We start from the raw sequence: 7,913 nt of genomic DNA on the forward strand, positions 1-7,913 counted from the left end.
ACATGTAAAACAATGTGGACGTTAGAAGTGAAAATTACCATTTATATATAGAAAAAATATTTTACCACGGGTGTTACGACCATACATATATTTTACCACGGATGTTACGACCATACATATATTTCCGTGCCAAAGCGATTCCGTGTTAAATAACATTGTTTTTATTTACAAAGGTCTGTTGACGTATTGCATAAATTCAATAGTAATTTTAATGCAATAATGTTATATATTTATGTGTCAATTTTACTCTTTTATGATGACTATGTTAGCTAACTTCTACATGTATCTGTAGAGATTTCCTGGCCATGATTATGCTTGGACAAGATCATAGAAAGAGGCAATAAAATTATTTGTAATATATTAGTTTAAAAAAAAAGACAAATTTTATATGAGAGAGAGAGAGAGAGAGAGAGAGTGATTTAAGCCCCCGCCTCCATTCTCAAATATCTGTTGTATCAAATAAATTTTTTTATCATTTTTCTTCTAAATATTCTAGTCAGAGAAAGTCATCATTTTTTAAGATTAACAAATCTATCTATTTGACAGTATTCATTGGCTTTTATTTTCCTTTCTTCAACTTCACATGGATCACATGAAGTCCACGTGTCTTTCCTGTCATTCAAAATCTTTCGACACAGTAGAGATGTAGAAATCTATTTCACCGAACGTGCCGAAGGCAAAGAGTCAACTAGTATTTCCAAGAAGTTTAAAATTTTTTACTATCATCTCTGGATTTGATTTTTCAAATTTCATATATACTTCAAAGTATTAAGTTTGAAATTCAATTTGAAACAACTCCCTGTTTATTAAAAATGTCACTCGCACATGTATAATTTCAAAAAAAACAAAACAAAAAAAATAAAACATTGTTTAATGACTGTATTTATGTTTGTTTTAAGACTGATTTTTATGTTTTACAGTAAACGTTACAATTTCATGTAAATTCAGATATACTAAAACATGTGAAGGGAGGGTTTTCATCATACTGAACGGCAAACCTTTATTTACTTACGGTGAAGGAATGAATTTCTCTCTCCAATAATAGACTTTATTTACATAAAGTAGAAAAAAATCTACATTTTAAACAACTGGTCTGTAAAAAAAAAATCACACCATCAAATTCATTCGCTCTAAAAATTTTTAATATTAACATGTTTTCGTGTATTTTTTTTGAAAAAGTAGCACGTGATAGAAATATGTTTTTATATTTTCTGATATTTGTCTGTAAGAAGACTTGGATTATCACCCATCTATTAACGATTTGTCAGCCTTTACATAACAACAAAATGTTGCCGTGTTTGAAGTAGTTGTACATTTCGCTTATTTAAATCTAATATTTGAGCATCGTTCTACATACATGTAGATACTTACTCTGCTGATAACGACATTTATTTTGCAGAGAAAGGATGAGGTGACTTGGGGCCCCCGGTAAATTGACAAAATATAAATGTCTAGATTTTGTTCAAATTTTTGCATGTAACTAATCACTGATATGTGTACCTCTATAGAATCCTATTTCTAACGAAAATAGAAACGTGATTTGAAAGATATAGACCCTTTATTGGGGTAGGGGTATCATGTTTACATCCAATTCCTATTGCGTTTTAACCACGCCCCACTCTTTGAAGCCCTTAAAATATACGAGCGCAGCTAGGTACAATTTTCTCCTTTAGCTGGTCACTGGATTTAATTGAAATATATCTATATATAAAAGGAGAAAATTGTACCTAAATGCGCTCACATGCTATTTGTAAAAAACTGTAAAATCTAGCCGGCCTTTCCCATTATGAACAGTTCGACGGAACTAGATTTTCTGAAGTAAGAATAGATTCATATGCTAATCGAGGCACTGATGATACTCTCTAACTGACCAATCAGCTAAATGAAATTCGTTACGAGTGAGTACTATAAAAATACTATGGAAACATGCTTGGAATTTTACTGCTTCAGATATTTTTTTATGCATTTGAGTAACAGATTAGACACGGATCTACATATGTACAATTTCCGAGATTACAGTAAAATTTTTATACAGTTACAAACAATTGATAAATACATGTATACATTAGTTAGTTTGGTAGCGTGTTTGGTGAGCAATTCGCTATAGGTCTACGCGTATTCCCGAGTATCAGTGAATACAAATTTCATGTGCATTTCTTGTCCTAAAAACCGTAAATGCTGAAAATACATGCGTATTAATACGTACAAACAGACTTGACTGACCATTATTAAAGTCTGAAATGTAGGAAACTATGACAAGTAAATTGACCTAAACCACGTGTCTGTGATAAATTGTAAACGTAATAAACCAGCATGTTTTGTTGTTCTGTCATCGGATTGGACATTGATTATGTGCGATATAATAACAATAGCCATATAAGGGCTTCTCGGACACGTATATCCCTCTTTTGTACTAAGACCCGCCCATTATCTTGCCATAAAAGAACATATTCTCACAAACCTGGCCGAATTTAGCTGTGATAGGGTGTATAAATTAAAGATAATGCAGTTTTCCTTGTAATTTAAATGTGTCTGATCTATTGAAACTACTGAAAAGGCGTCGTATTTATACACTCATGTTTGAAAACTACCAACATCTTTGTAGATTAAATATAATTCGTTGTGGAAAAAGGGGCCCCAGATAACAGTTATGTCATATCATCCTTTCATGAATAAAGTAACAGCTAGGTTATATTAAAAAAAAATAAAACAAAATATTTTTTGCCATGAAATGATAATTTTGCAAACGCGATATCTTATTTATAAAAATTAAAAAAAACCGTAAATCCTTGCCATCAGAAAGAAAAGGCCCTTCACTTCTGAACAACAATAAAGAGTAAACGATAAATGAACGCTGAACACAAGGTGAACGTAAAGTGCACGAAGCGAAGAGCGAACGGAGAACGTTTTGTGAACAGTGAACGCGAGCGCACGGTGAACTCTGAAGGCAAATCCGTGAACGGAGTCCGAAAGGCGATTGCACACAGAGCTGACGGTGAACGAACAATGAACGATCGGAAAAATAGGAAAGTGGAAGGTTTCAAAAAATGTATCTCCTCGCATCTAGTAATATTTTTCATTGTACACATCACTTAAAAACGAATATACATTTCAAAATATTGGGAAACAATTCAAATCTTTTCCCCAACATCATTCAAGCACATTTAATGTTTCTTGCAGAACATAAGAAATAAAGACCCGTACACATAAAAAAACAATGTGCGCCACTCATTGAGAAGAAGTAACATAAATTTTTAAGTTGTTACTCACGATTTATTTAACTGAAACAGTCACATTTCTATCATTTAAAAAAAAATTCGGAAACCAATACAATTTGTCATCGAGTCAAATGCTGACTGACGTTTTTTATGCTAATGGTTGGTCACTACACTGAATTGACAATGGATTTTCCCATTATTTTCCCTTTCATGAAGAAGAGCACCCGGTGGGTGTTACCGGTTGGCAGGGGATTCTTCCTTCTCCATGGTACTTGATCCTACCTATGATGTTTCGAAGGTCCGTGTTTGTTGTGCACCTTTTTTGTGTTGTTTTATGGAGTTTGATATTAAAAACTGTTCGTTATCTCTTTATCCTTCATTAGTTCACTAGTTATTGGTTAGAAATGGAAGAGATTTCCTTCAATTAAAGATAAAACAAAGAAACATTTAGGAGCCTTGAAGAAAACTTTTTTGTCAAATTTTTGAAATCAGAACCGGCGCAGATCTATAAAATGTTTTTAAAAGGGGGGTTGAGGGGTATTTCAAAGGGGGGGGGGGAGCTGAAAGGGAAAAAATAGCTATAACGTACGCTGTACACATGCATACAGTTAAATGACTCAAAAGAATACAGGGTGGAGTGGAGTATGGTTTTTAAAAGTGGTAGTTTGATCAACCTGAGAAAAAGCATTTGTATGAATTAACAGAGAGTTTAAGAAAAAAGAAAAGAAATCTTCGAACATAAAAATCTTATTTTGTAAAGGGGTGGAGATTCATTTTGTTTTCACAACAAAGAGGGGGTTGCAACCCCCGTAACCCCCCCCCCCCCCATCTGGATCCACCAATGCGGAATGAGTGACATTATTGTATGAGAGATATGTGAATAACTTAAAGTTAAATGTTTAATTTCAATTTCCCTTAGTTCCCTTTCATTCTAAATAATATAATAAATTGGAAAGTCCTATGAAAAATGTATAATACTATATTAATTTTAAAAAATTGTTTCGATTTGACCTAGAATCACAATCATTTAAATATTAAATGAATGAACGAGTTAAGAAAATATCGCTAAAAGCTCAATCGACGTTTCGAAAAATTCTTCTTAAAGAATTTGCAACTAATTGTATTTTTCACATACGTAATGACGTATCCCTAAACAGTAAAAGTCATTCCATTTCCCATCTATACCAAGAAAAACACATTCTTCATCAGAACTATTTGGTTCACCAACTTTAAAGTTTTGATAAGAAAATTTGGCGCCACTTCCTACCCACGTACAATTTGCTGCATCATTTCCTGGGCATTGTCCACCAATCCAGAATACCGCGGAAGTCCACCCACCACTGCTGTGTTCTTTTTTCATGAAAATAAAATAAGAATAATATACAAGCTAGATTGACGGATTTATGGGCAAACAATATGGGCCTTGTAGGACTGGATATTGGCTAGAGATTTTGTAATGCGATACATAGAAAATAATTCATAACAAACTCTGTATCACAACCCACTTTAAAACAAACCTAGTTCCAATACTCTAGATTCCTTATTTTTGCGAGTATTTTTTTTATCGCAAATTTGCTCTAAATCGCCAATGCAAATCACGAGAGTTATAATTCACGAGTGGACGGTTAATCAACATATTTTACATAGATTTCAGCACCATGAAAATTAAAGCGAGTTATATTTTTTCGCGGATGAGGCTCTTGCGCAATAACGCGGAAATTCATTTATCGCATATAATTAGGAATCTTTTTATTCTACTGCACGACAACCAAAAACCAGATGGCTGTATTAGTTGAGGGTTTATACGGAATGTGATACACATTTTGTTTTGCATTGTTCTTTCTATTATGTTTTAAATTAGTTTATATTATTTTGATTTCGTTTAAGGAGCAATTTAACCTTTTTCTTTTCAGCAATCAGCAATATTTCCAATAGATTCACTTTTAAATTGGTGATCAGAATAATGTTTACCAAGTATATTGGAAGAATTTTATAAGATTTTTTTGACAAGGTTAAAACTTTGCGTAAAATTTTGTTTTGAATTATGTAGGAAGCAAAATAAAGTCTCCTTTCTAAGCACCAAGGAAAACTAACGATATTTTTATATATCACGGATTTATTATTTATGTATTTTCAAATCAAAATCAGTCAAAAAATACGTATCAATCCATGCATTTATTCTTTTTTATGTTAAGTACACTTTATGCTAACGTTACGTCAATTATGAGGCTCCTGTTCAAATGAAAACAACACATTGAAAATGGTGGTAAAAAGATCCGAGGTATTGTATTTATGCAGTACATCAACAGACCTTTATACAGAGATGTTCCGGAAAGATGTAATAAAGGTTGTGATAAGGGGTGAAATTAAGGTCGCTGACACACGGGATGTAATTCAGGGCAAGTGTCTGTGGTCATATCAGGGATGCAATAAAACAATATTATCACACATAATTCAATTTATGCCGCTATGAGAAATATATTATATTTTACACCTAAGGATAATTCTGCATATCCCTGCGCAGTCTGCAGGATATGCGCCCTTATCGCAGCGCAATTATCATAGAACCTTTCATTGCGAAATTGCACCTTATTTTGCTTGACAGATTTATCCAATCAAAATCCTTGATTTTGTTGCGCCATTTTTGTTAGCCCGGCAGTGCATTGAAGAAAAAAAAATGTTTATATGCAATAAGGGACATGTGTACATGTGGTCTAAGATCAATTATTGGTTAACTTCTCAGGGGAAAATCATCGGTGCCTGTAATTTATCAATTTTATGCAGTGGAAACTATCCTCGTATCGGGGAACCTGTTTCGGTGGAGGCACATATGGTGTTTTGGCAGTTTCTGTTCACTTCGACAACCCCTATGAAGAATTTGAAACACGGGGACAGCTTTCGCAGTATTGTTTTGGTCATTATAACAAAACAAATAATGTTTTAACGTTTACATATTCGGAGCAGCTTTTAAATCATTATTTTATTCATACGTCATTTTGGTTAAGCTGCATGCCTTTATAAAATACAGGCTAACTGGCGGTGCAACAGGGCAAATCATTTTCATAATTTATATTTATTTACCATATGTACCTGTTACACTTCATGGGTTCTCCTTATGATTTGTCTTTCTGATGTTCAGTAAATACATATTATGGAAATAATAGTATTTATGTCAAAACTGTTTTCCATTTAATTATTTAACCTGTATCGTTTCCCCGATTATGATACCCCCTTTTCATGGAGAGAATTATCAGTTGTCTCGGCAAATGAAATCTCCCTTGCGTACTTAATCTACATGCATTTACAGTCATTCACTCATTGTTCCATTTAAATATTCTGCAGCTGCATCAAAATTGTGAATTTTATATGACTGTTTGATTCTGCAATTTTATCCATCCTGTTTACATTACTGAAGTTAATAACTTGCCTGATCGTGGAACCTGTTTACGCATAATTTATGGTATCCTGGTTGGTTTAGCGAATTATTGTTTACACTTGAAACATTGGTTTGTTTACAAACACATGTACGTGTTGAATCAATTCAGCAGATGAAACTTTCTCAGATGATATAGGCCTATCTATGATAATTACTGAATTAGACATTTTTATACAGTGTGCTATTTATAATCGTTCCATCATTAGAACATTGGTTTTTTTTAACTTACGGGAAAAATATGTTGTGTCATTGTGATTTGAATGCATTTCAATCTTCTGCATTATTCAGTATGCAAATCTGAGGAAATAAAATAAACAGAGTGCAATACATTATCTACACTAAATGTGTCAAAGGGGTTATCGCTCAATTAACCTGTCCGCTGATCTACACATGTTTGTATGTTTGTTTGTTTTTTTATGAATCTGTGTTCAAGGTCAACTGGGTCACCACGGGATGTCAGCTGAAGTATCGTGGATTGTACTCTGGCCTCACCAGGGGGTTCTCGGGGAGTCTCTCCTATCCTCTCTGATCCTGGCTTTGGATGGAGTCCACCTGCAGTAAACTTCATTCTCTGTCCAGCCTATGAGGAATGTTCTTTTGCTTGTGCATTTTATCATCTTTTCAAAGAAATAAGACCAGTACACTATGTTATGTTCTATATTATTATTTTATTATAGCCTTAATTAAATTGTGCTCAGCTCAGAGCTATATAAAAAGTTGTGTACTGCTCCTTACAATACTTTGCATATCCAGGTGACAATTTCAAGAATGTTTTACACAATTTCTCTAATGATGCGAAGATATCAATGAAGTTGATAATCATTTTTTGCAGCATTAGAAACAGGGAACATTTGGTAATTGCCATATATCTGAAGACATGTTAAGTTTATTTACTAGCTGCCTTACATATAATTCTTTAGGGGCATTATTATCCCTATAAGGAAGACTCGGCAATTTTAAAATGTATTTTTATGTTCAGCAAAATCCTTATTAGTGGGGTTTGCAGCATTCAATATATCGTTTCTTTTTATGCCATAAGTAGAAATATTGGGAGAAAAATGATTCAGAAAAAAAATCTGAATCAGGGAAATGTTTTTAATCTTGCAATCAATGTCAATTATATTTTCAATATATTGTTTCACTTGTACAATGTAGAAACTTTGGTAATGTTTTCTATATTTCTAAATTCTTTTAAAATATTCTAACAGTACTATTTGCAATAGTATTATAGTAAAAAAAAAAAAGAAAGAAAGAAGAAG

Source organism: Saccostrea cucullata, unplaced genomic scaffold (genome assembly GCF_032062105.1).
Source record: "Saccostrea cucullata isolate Sc308-1 unplaced genomic scaffold, CSIRO_AGI_Scuc_v1 ctg1285, whole genome shotgun sequence".
NCBI classification, from domain to species: domain Eukaryota; kingdom Metazoa; phylum Mollusca; class Bivalvia; order Ostreida; family Ostreidae; genus Saccostrea; species Saccostrea cuccullata.